The 11786-nt window shown below is 43.5% G+C and overlaps 1 long non-coding RNA gene across 1 annotated transcript; it reads right to left on the reverse strand.

Moving 5' to 3' along the window:
* Positions 1 to 11110: 11110 nt before the first annotated feature.
* Positions 11111 to 11450, reverse strand: LOC145409688 (uncharacterized). The gene is made up of 3 exons (XR_013899149.1): positions 11390 to 11450; positions 11237 to 11297; positions 11111 to 11187 (listed from the first exon to the last, which is right to left on the reverse strand). It is a non-coding gene; the product is annotated as an uncharacterized LOC145409688 (long non-coding RNA).
* Between the last annotated feature and the right edge of the window lie 336 nt (positions 11451 to 11786).

Here is an 11786-nt window from a genome sequence, read left to right on the forward strand (position 1 = left end):
CAATCCTGCATAACCTTTAAACATACTTGGGGTTTCACTCTGTAGGGATTTATCTTGGAATGATCATAGTACATCTCTTATAAAATCTTCTTCCAAGAGATTAGGTGAGAAAAGCCGACTCCGTGCCTTCTTTACCCCTGCACAGTTGTTGACTTTATACGCGGGTTTTATTCGCCCCTGTGTAGAGTACAACTCTCATGTGTGGGGAGGCACCCCACATACAGCTCTTCTCATTAAGGTGTAGTCAAAGGCTTTTCGTCTCATTAACGCTCCTCCTCTTACTGGCTCTATTCAGCCTTAGTCTCTTTTCCACACTGATGTATCTTACCTCTTTTCTATCGCTACTTCAATGGTCACTGGCCCTCTGAACTATCTGCTTGCATCCTTCCACCACTACGGCGGGCGCGTAGCACCCGTCTGGCAACAAACTCTCATCCCTTTTCTGTCCAGCTCTCTGATGCAAGAGTTAACCGTTTTCTCCAGTCTTTCGAGTATGCAGCAGATCAGTTCTGGAACCACCTTCCTCTGTCTGTATTTCTTACTACCTATGACCTCCAGTCTTCTAAACGCAGTGTGTCCAGGCTTCTCGGAATGAACAGATCTTGAATTTGGCTCTGTTATTTATTTATTTATTTATTTTTTTTAATCTTTCGAACTCCTGGCCTTTGGTTCCTTCTTCCTTGCATAGAAAATTCTCGATTCTTCAATACTTCATCTCCACCGTCCCTTCCTCTTTCATCTCTTCCCTTCCTCCTATTTCTTCCTTACCCATTTCCTTCCCATTTATAACCACTTCACCAATCTAACTCTTCCGCGTCCTCATTTTTCTCACTTCCTCATTTCTCTCACTTTCTCATTTCTCTTACTTCCTCATTTCTCTCACTTCCCTTTTATCCTCCTTTTCCCCTCCCTTTTCCTCTTTCTGTACCCCCTCGTTCTGTCTTCCCTTCTTTCACCTCCCCTCCCTCCCCCTTCTCAATATCCACCCCTCTTCCCCATCCTTATCGTTCCCTCCCACCCCATGGCCAACCTTCTTCCCCTTCCCCAACTTTTCTTTCTCCTTCCCTTTCTTTCCCTTGCACTTCTTCCCCTTTTCTCTCATCTCTTCCTCTATCCCTGTATCTCCCTTCCTCCACTTCACCCCCTTCCCTCCCCTCCCAACCCCACCCCACTTCACCTCTCTTTTTCTAATTCCCCTTCCCTCCCCTCTCCCCTTCCTGTCCCCCTTCCCTCCCCTCTCCCTCAGCCACCCCTACCTCCCTCTCCCTTTCCCTCTCCGTCTCCCTCTCCGTCTCCCCTCCCCTCCCCTCCCCTCCCCTCCCCTCCCTCTATAAGCTTGTCATTCCCACCTTGAATTACAACGATAATGGGGTGAGTGACCGAGAGAGAGAGAGAGAGAGAGACCCATTCTACTTATTTATTCTATTTCTATCCATCTACCATCGCTCTATACCCTTCCATTATCTCTCTCTCTCTCTCTCTCTCTCTCTCTCTCTCTCTCTCTCTCTCTCACATCTACCCTATTCACTCCCCCTTTTCTAATCTACCCTCCCTTTTCACCCTTGTCTGCCCTCCCTAGTCAATCCCATCTCCCTAATCAATCCCTACTTTGATTCCCAAGTGATCAGTATGTAAAGCCATTCAATTTGTCTTTTTTCCTCTATTTCATTTTTCCCTCTCTCTCTCTCTCCACGACTGACCTTTTCTCTGACCTTTTCTGGATTCTGGTGACCACTTTTTTTTTTTTTCATTGGTTGTTGGAGTGCTTGTTTTTCTTTTTTTGTGTTTTTTTTTTCAACTTGACCACAATTGTCTCCTTTGGTTGAAGTTAGTGTTTTTTTCTTGATTGGTTGTTTGTGGTTGATGGTGATTGTGTGTGGGGGGGAGGGATGTGTGTGTGTGTGTGTGTGTGTGTGTGTGTGTGTGTGTGTGTGTGTGTGTGTGTGTGTGTAAAATGTGTGGAGCACTAATGAATTAAGGATGTGTTGAGGTAAGGAAGGAATGTGTGTGTGTGTGTGTGTGTGTGTGTGTGTGGAGAGAGAGAGAGATTTATGCAACATATTCCGGTCAGAAGACTTAGCCTGACTACATTATCCAGTATCACACACACACACACACACACACACACACACACACACACACACACACACACACACACACACACACACACACACTTATCCTCCATCTTCTGTTTAACCTACATACGTATACACCATCTCTTTTGCCTCTCATCCATCTCAGTGGGTGTTATTCCATCTATCTATCTCTTCATCTATCTATCTCTCCATCCAACCATCTATCCATTTATTTTATCCATCCATCCATCTCGCCATCCATCTATCCATGTCTTCCTTTCATCCAAGTGTTCTTCCATATATCTGTCCTTCCATCTATCTATCCAGCCAGCGATCTATCCATGAATTTTACTCATCCATCCATCTAGCCATCCATCATCCTAACTATTCCATTCATATATCCAGCCAGCCAGCCAGCCAGCAACCCATCTATCCATAATTCCATCCATCCATTCATCCGTCTATTCATAATCCATCCATCAATCCAACCATCCAATCCAACCATCATTCAGTTCATTCATTTATTCATACAGATGTTATTTACCCAAATGTTTCTCAATTAATCCATCTATCTATCCTGCCATCTATCCATCTGTTTATAATTCCAGCCGTCGATCCATCCATCCCATTCATCCATCCATCCATCCAGCCTTCTAACCATATATCATTCCAGCTATTTATTTCATCCACTCCACCGTTAATGTACGTGTGGCATGACGTGTATATTAGTGTATTATGGTGCTACGGAGCTTCCTTAGTGCACGTCCACGCGTGTGTTGGAACAAGTGTTGGCAACATGTAAACAGCACAGTAATGAACACGCTGCAAACATGTTGGGAACAGCAGCGTGCAGATCATGTTGGCAACATGATGATAAAGTCTCAGCTGCCTGGTACGGACACACTTATCCCATCACCTCTGTTGCCAGCAGGTTTGAAGCTGCGCTGTAACATGTTTGCATACATCTGTCCAAATACTGCTGCATACATGTACCCAAACATGTTGCCAGCTGTGTTGTCAACTCATGTTTCAGTACACGTGTGGGCGCGCCCTTACGCGACAAGAATGAGTGGCTTAGGAGGCATCGTAACTACTCCTTTAGCAACTTATTTTCAGGTTCCATTCAACATTGTCATGAGTTATTTATATCGCGTAGATAATGAAAAAATTTGTGTCATACAGGAGGACGTTCAGGCGTCCTCTGGAGAACAAACTGTAAGAGAAAAAGTGTAACGGAATCAGGAAAAACTACTTACGATATGACCACTGTACTCCCTTCACTTTAACTCGGCCTAAAATTCCCATCTCCGTATGTTGAATGCCGACTTGTAACAGTAAATTTAACTCTAGATTATCGCAACAGTCACAGTGAATAACTAGAAAGGACTCAGAGAGCGCATACCTCCGCCAGTGCCAGTGCCATTAAAAAGGATCCGGATCCGTGCGTATATTGTGTGGAAGACATAGGATCCGGGTCTGCCTCAAAATTCAGTCAATTATTCCTTGGCCCATGGCCCACTCTTCCACAAAATTTGATTGAAAATGAGAACTTCTGGAGATACTATGTGGACAAACAGACAAACATGGGTGAATACATAAGTTCCAACTTCGGTGGCGGAGGTTAAAAAAAAAAAAAAAAAAAAAAAGGATATAGAAATGTACAGTGACCATATACTGCACTGAGCTTAGGGAGATCACTGCTAAAGAACGGAAGACTGGGTCAAGGTAGTGCTATAGAACTAAAGTCATATTGTGGAAGTGTACTTACGCCCTACGACTGGTGTTGGGTGAGAATGGGCGACCCTCCCTGCTGCACCGTTCTTACTGTGCCTTCATAAACTGTGATGTATTTGTTGAAATTTATTGGTGGATTCGGTGGCCGTGCCGGTAGAGAGGTGGTCTGTTGTTGCAGTGGACGTGGGTTCGAATCCAGGATGGGGAAAGGAACAGTTTAAAGTATCAGAATCTCACTAAAATTGACTTTACTGATCCACCAGAGAATCGCCAGAAACCCCCGCTAAAACCAGTCCCGTGCGAGGCAGCCCGAGCATGTATTCAATATGGACGGTGGGTGTTAGCGACGAAGTGGTGACATGTGAAGGTGTATGGTACGTAGGACTGCTGGGCCTTACAAAAATCGTACACATAAAAAAAAAAGAAAACGATACTACTCACAAACACTGAAAAAAGAGGAAATATGTAAGACTAATTCTAATTATTATTAATCATATTTTATCAAGAGATTTTTTTTAGCCATGTTACGTGTTTCTGCAAAAATATTTCTTCAGGCGTCTTACAAGGCGTTCTTTTTACCTTCTTATTTTCTTAAAGATAATCGGAATGTTTGCTAGGGGGAATAAAGTCTTCAGTTTTGTTATAGTATTCTCTCTCTCTCTCTCTCTCTCTCTCTCTCTGCCCTTTTCTCCCCCACCCTGCTAACCTTAAAGGGGCATAAAAGCACTTCATTACCTTACCCCTTCAACCCTTTCTTGTGTGTGTGTGTGTGTGTGTGTGTGTGTGTGTGTGTGTGTAGGTATGTGTGTGTGTGTAGGTATGTGCATGTTCTTTCGGTGTGTGTAGTGGATTGCGTGTGAGGTGTATTTTTTGTCTCTTCATTAAGTGTGTGTGTGTGTGTGTGTGTGTGCGTGTGTGTGTGTGCGTGTGTGTGTGTGTGTGTGTGTAAATAGGCCACATGTAACCTTGTAAAAATATCTTGAAAATAAACACAGCTATTTATAACTCAGCTGAATAAAATCGTCATAGGTCAGGTGAGAGGGAATTCTAGAGCTGTCCCGATCATGATATGGGCCAGAGGTGAAAATATTAGACGATCCATGATGACAAGTGGAAATGGTGGTTGGGAGAGAGAGAGAGAGAGAGAGAGAGAGAGAGAAATTAGAGCTTGATTTCTTTATTTTCTTTAACTTTCGGCCTGCACAGAACCCAGACTCTCAAAACCCCAAAAAGGTAGAGAAAAAGAAATCTCTCTCTCTCTCTCTCTCTCTCTCTCTCTCTCTCTCTCTCTCTCTCTCTCTCTCTCTCTCTCTCTCGCCCATCATTTTCCCTCCATTCACCTTCAGCTGAGTAAAATCGTCCAGAGCTGAGTACTAGAATTTATGCAGACACGGGAGGGATGCTAACTACACCTGACCCCATTACCCATTAAAGGTGGTTGGGAGGAGGTTAGATTGGCTTAGTTGGTGTGACAGGCGTAGGTTCGATTCCCCCAAAGGTTCCTGAAGATGGTTTTAATATGTACTGAAAAGCCACGAAGGAGAAATGGTTGGTCGGAAGTAAGTAGAGTCTTTCCCTTAATTTGTTTTCCTTCCTCTGTTCATCTTCTGTAATAATAATAATAATTAAGATATTATCGTTATTGTTCTTATTATTATTATTATTATTAAGTGGACTAACACGAGGTTTTTTGCCAAGTTAGGAAAGATTTTTTTGTTTTATTTAGTGTACCAGAAGATTTTGTTTAAGTTAGGAAGGACCTCTGGTAGCAAAGGAGTTTATTAAGACTATGAAAACCCCGTAGATTAAAGTTTCTCATCAGCTGAATAAAATCGTCTGAAGAGAGATAAATTAAAACAGCCATGACCTCTTCTGGCTCAGGGTGTTAACGAAAAGGGAAATCTAAAACCACATTCATAAATAGTCTTTCCTAAGCTGAATAAAATCGTCTGAAGATAGAATAAAACGTCTATGACAGTGTTAAAGCAAGAGGAAATCTAAAGCCATATTCATAAACACACAGACCCATCCCCCCTCCTTCACCCTAACATTAAGCACGAAATATAGTGGTGCGAAACTCGAAAAACTCTACGCTCCCCACTTGCCAGATTTCACCGCCCTCACCTGGCTGATGACTGGGAGGGGTTACCTGTGTGAGATTTTTTTTTTTTTTTTTTTTTTTTTTTTTTTTTTCATTATTTTAGTCTTTTTCGATTTTTTTTTTTTTTTTTTCCGTCAGTCCCACACCACTCCTTCCTCCTCACACGGATCACTGAACGCCTCCATGTAGCAAAATAGATGGCTTTAAGACCTAACATGAAGGAAATCGTCTGGTAATAACAGGGTAGGTGAAGGGTCTGGAAATAGGTTTTTGAAAACGTTTGCCTTTTCTTTTTCACGGTATTTTCTCTCTGCACTTAATGCCACTTCCAGTATTCAGCCGGAAGTCCCTACGAGAGAGAGAGAGAGAGAGAGTTGGGCGTCACATTAAGCATATCCTGTAATGTACCTTTTCCCACATGTTATTAGACTTTTGCCTCACCCTGTAGAAAGGAAGAGAAGTACAGAAATAACCACCTTCAAGAACTTATAAGACAGGCGAACGGCGACCTCTGCTTCCGGTCGTTAAATGATAAAATTCTGATAACGATAAGACATTAGATTCTGTGCTAGATTGGGCTCTGTATCTTAAATTTGCTCTCTCTCTCTCTCTCTCACACACACACACACACACACACACACACACACACACACACACACACACACACACACACACACACACACACACACACACACAACCCCCACCAACACACACCTTCACCCTTTGACACACACACACTTTCACTCTCCCTCACCCCTTTTCACCCACACTCTCTCTTTCACCCACACGCACGCAATCAACAACTCTGCGCACTCGGTCCCCCCACCGCTGACCGCACTGTGACCGCAAGCGCACAGTCTATAACGCACGCAACCGCAGCCGTGACCGCAAGCCGATGGAAAGGGTTGAAAGGGTTAGTGCAGATATGTAAATGTGAGAGGGTCAATTGCTCGCTCTCTCTCTCTCTTTTTTTTTTTTTCTTCAGAGAAAAGGTTAGTGCGGTTTTTTGGAGAGGGGGGAAGGAAATGGGGGGAGAGAAAAGTGGGGAGAAGGAGGAGGGATGGGGAGAGAGAGGGATAAGGAGAAATGGGGACTGGAGTAAGGAGGGATGGGGAGAGGGAAAAGGAGAAATGGGAAAGGGAGAAGGGATGGGGAGAGGGAAGAGGGATGGGGAGAGGGTTGAGGAGGGAGGGGAGAGGGAGAAGGGATGGGGAGAGGAATAAGGGATGAGGGGGATAAGGAGGGATGGGGAGTGGGATAAAGAGAGATGAGAAAGGGAGGAAGGCTGGGGAGAGGAATATGGGATGGGGAGAGGGATAGGGAGGGATGGGGAGTGGGATAGGGAGGGATGGGGAGTGGGATAGGGAGGGATGGTGAGGGGGATAAGGAGGAATGGGGAGACAGAAAAGGGAGATAGGGAGAGGAAGGGTGATTAACAACGACAGGGAGAGAGAGAGAGAGAGAGAGAGAGAGAGAGAAAGAGAGGAATGGGGAATGGGACATGGAGGAGTTGAGGTGGATGGAATGGGTGAATGGGCAAAGAGAAATGAATGAAAATGAAATATGAAAGACTGACACACCTTTATGAGTGTTTGTGGGAGAAAGAAGGGATGAGAAAAAAAAAAATAGGGTGAAATAGGGAAGAATTAAAAATGAGAATAGGAAGGAAATTGGATAAAATAAGGAACTAGAGGGAGTAAAAGGGTGAACGAGAAAGACTGGAAGGAGAATGGGTTGGAAAGATGTTAAAGAGGAGAAGGAATATTTAGAGGAAGATGTGATGAAGAAAGACAAGTATTATTGGAAGCAATATTATTTAATCTATTGTATAATCGACATTGGTTATTGACTCTGCCTAATAATATGTATGGTGATTATAGGTACGAGAGAGAGAGAGAGAGAGAGAGAGAGAGAGGGTAAAACAAGGAGTGAGAAGGGTGAGCAAATTAACAGGAAAGAGTAGGGAAGGTTAGATTAGGATAGGGGATGGTGAAATAGGGAAAGGAATAGGGAAACACTGGACAGGAATGGGGAAAAAATAGTTTGGGAATGAAAAGGGAATGTGGAGAATCTGGACTATCTAGAATGAATGTCAGGGAGTGAGGAAGGATAGAAGAATGAGTAGGGGAGAATGAGGAATGACAGAATGTTAGGAAGAGATGAAGGAAGGAAAAATACGGAAGAATGGAATAGAAATGGGATGTTGGAAAGGAATGAGAGGAGGATATGAAGAAATTGGAGATAGGACTGAAGAGAGGAAATGGAATAGGGAAAGCTAGAGTGGGTGTTTGAATGTGTGAAAGAAGAGGGAAGGAGATAGGGGAGAGAGGTTGATGGTGGATATGGGGAGTGGGGAGGTAATGGAAAAATGCAGGGGAAAATGCAAGTTGAGGACTGATGAAAGATGGAGAGGAAAATGAATGATGAAAGATGAATAAGGAGAGAGGATGATGAAGGATGGGGAAGGATAGAGAATGATGAAAGATGGAGGACAGAAAATGAAGGACGATGAAGAAAGATAGGACGATGATTGATGGAGAAGGGTAGAGAATGATGAAGGATGGGGAAGGATGGAGAAGAAAGGGGATGAAGAATTATGTGTGACTTTGAGATCAAGGAAGTGAAAATTTAGATGGAGGAAGGATAGAAGAGGATGGGAAGTGAAATTGAAGATAGAGGCGTGGGATGATGGATAGGAAGGAGGAGAATGGGGATGGATGAGGAGCAAGGAATGATGGGAGAAAGAAAAGGTGAAGAAAAGATAAGACGAGGGAAGAGTCGTAAGAAAAGATGAGAAATGAGAGCCGAGAAGGATTCATGGGTAACATTTGCAAGGTGAAAGTGATGGTAATGAAGGGAGGGAGGAATGGGAGAGGATGATACAGGCTGGGAAAGATGAGAAGGATGAGAAAGAACAGAAGATAAGAGGAATGGGGAACGCGGAAAGGGAAGAGAGAAAATGAAGGTGTTACAAAAATAAAGGTGAATGGAATTGCCATGGAATAATTGAAAATGGTGAATTATTTATATGTAGAAAATAAAGTGAGGTAAATAAAGAATACACCTGATAAAGAAAAAAGAAAGTAAGACGGCAGTGAACCGGAATAAATGTCAGTAGAGAAAAAGACAGAGAAGAGGAAATGAGAATAATTGAGATGGTAAAGAATTAAGGTAAAAAGAGGAAATATAAAAAAATGAATAGTAAAATAAGGAGAAGCAGCAAAATCTAAAGGAAATAAAAACTAAGACAACATTTAATATTTCCTCCATTGTAAAGAAAAGGCGAGAAAAACAAAATGATTGAAAGCAGTATAAGAATGTGATAAAATACGCCAGTGATTATCGATGCTGGGTAATAATGTGATGTATGGTGATTATAGGTATTGGAGAGAGAGAGAGAGAGAGAGAGAGGGAGGGAGTAACAGGGGTATTTGTCAGAGAAAGCAATGCAATCATGGGTTAACATTAAATATTTAAGAAGTGGGGTAGATTTACATTGTTGCACACCTTTCTTGCACAATTACCACCTCCCCCCATCTACCTCCCCCTCCCCTCTACCTCTCCCTTCCCCTCCCTTCCTCCCCTCTGCCTCTCCCCGCTCTCAATCTCCCCTCTCCCAAACTCCCCCATCCTCTCTACCTCCCCCTCCCCAGCCTCCCCTCCCCAACCTCCCTTAGCCTCCCTCTACAAGCAGCCTTCCCTCCCCCTTCCCCATCTACCTGTCCCCTCCTCCTCTGTCTGCCCCCTCCTCCCACCCCTTCCATCAAGGTAGGGGAAAGAAAGGAGGGAGGGGAGGGAGGGAGAAAAAGACACGTTATAGGGCAAAAGGGTAAGGAAAAAACAGAAATGAAAAGGAACATGAAGATGCATGAAAGGGAAGGAAAGGAAGGAAGAGGAGGAGGAGGAAAAAAGGTCAGAAGAGGGGAGAGGAAGAGAGGGAGGGAGGAAGGGAGAAAAATGGAGAAAAGTTAGGGAAGAGAAAAATGGTAGAGGAAGGGCAAAAAAATACAGGAGAGTAAAAGGTGAGTCAATAGGGGCAAACGAGAGAGGAAGAGAGAGGGGGATGTAGAAGGGCATGAGAGAGAGAGAGAGAGAGACATTGATAGGCAGACAAGCAGACACAGACAGACAGACAGAAAGGGGGGAAAGGTGAAGAAGGAAAAACCTGGGGAGGGGAGAAAAGAATGGTAGGAGGGAAGGGGGAAAGGGAGGGGTAGGGGGAAGGGTAGGTGAAGGGGTAAGGAGATGGGGGAGGGGGAGGGGGGAAGGGGAGGGGGGTGCAGTGGTCAAAAGGCATGATCCCCTAAATATTTAATACGCCAGAAAGTGCAGTGCTGTCGCCCCTACAGAATGTGCATAGCATGACACACACACAGACACACACACACACACACACACACACACACACACACACACACACACACACACACACACACACACACACACACACACACACACACACACACACACGAAACAGCACTATTCTCTACCCGATTTTTCTCCTGTTTCTTGTGTACCTTTTTTTTTTTTTTTTTTTTTTTTTTTTTTTTTTTTTTTGAGTTTCCCCTCACTTGTAACCTTTTCACAACGACGACAATATAAATTTTCCTATGTTTTTCCTGCCATCAAAAATGTCAAGTCAGCTGGAAAATCCTCTTGGAGCGTAAAATTAATTCTATATTTAACCCCCCCCCTGCTCAAAAAAATAATTTCAATATATATAGAAAATGTGGATGAAAGAGTTGATTTTAAGAGCCTAATTTTCTCTTGTTCTTCCCACCACCAGACGATTTTCTTAAGCTTACGGGAGATGTCTTGTAGTCAGGTTAAGAGGTCTGTGTTAGTTTCTTCAATGCGATAACGTCTTCTTTATTTCCTTTGTTTATCATCAAGTGGTTTTATTGAGTTCTGGAGGCGTCTTGGAGAACGTGAGGTTTTTGGAAGCAGAATCGATGGAATGTGTGTGTGTGTGTGTGTGTGTGTGTGTGTGTGTGTGTGTGTGTGTGTGTGTGTGTGTGTGTGTGTGTGTGTGTGTGTGTGAGGGCATGTTTGTGTATACGGATTTAAAAAAAACAAGAAAATAAAACGAGCTTTACATAATAATGACAGCCATGTTCCCAGGCCATATCCTTAACATCCTTCAGTCTTATCCTTGACATCCCTCAGTCCTAACCTTGACATCCTTCACCCTAACCTTGACATCCTTCAACCCTAACCTTGACATCCTTCATCCCTAACCTTGGCATCCTTCATCCCTAACCTTGACATCCTTCAGTCCTATCCTTGGCATTCTTCAGTCCTAACCTTGACATCCTTCATCCCTAACCTTGACATCCTTCAGTCCTAACCTTGACATCCTTCAGCCCTAACCTTGACATCCTTCAGTCCTAACCTTGACATCCTTCACCCTAACCTTGACATCCTTCAGTCCTAACCTTGACATCCTTCAGTCCTAACCTTAACATCCTTCAGTCCTAACCTTGACATCCTTCAGCCCTAACTTTGACATCCTTCAGTCCTAACCTTGACATCCTTCACCCTAACCTTGACATCCTTCACCCTAACCTTGACATCCTTCAGTCCTAACCTTGACATCGTACCGTCCTGACCTTGGTCGTTGAGGAAGCTCCCTAACACCTTTTCCTACGTGATATATTTTGCTTATTACACCCTTCTGTCCTTTTACCAAAATTCTTCCAATATCTCCATAGTTTGCATAAAGAACGTACAAAATGATATTACCCATCCACATCCAGAAACAAATCGCTAAGGAATAGGTGTTAGGGAGCTTCCTTAACTGAGGAGAGTTGAGACATTGACTTTCTTTATCTTAATCATCCTAGAACCACAAAATAACATCTTTAAGAGGAAGAACT

The sequence above is a fragment of the Coenobita brevimanus genome, chromosome 82 (assembly GCF_032717465.1).
Source record: "Coenobita brevimanus isolate Jiangsu-jjx chromosome 82, ASM3271746v2, whole genome shotgun sequence".
Classification (NCBI taxonomy): domain Eukaryota; kingdom Metazoa; phylum Arthropoda; class Malacostraca; order Decapoda; family Coenobitidae; genus Coenobita; species Coenobita brevimanus.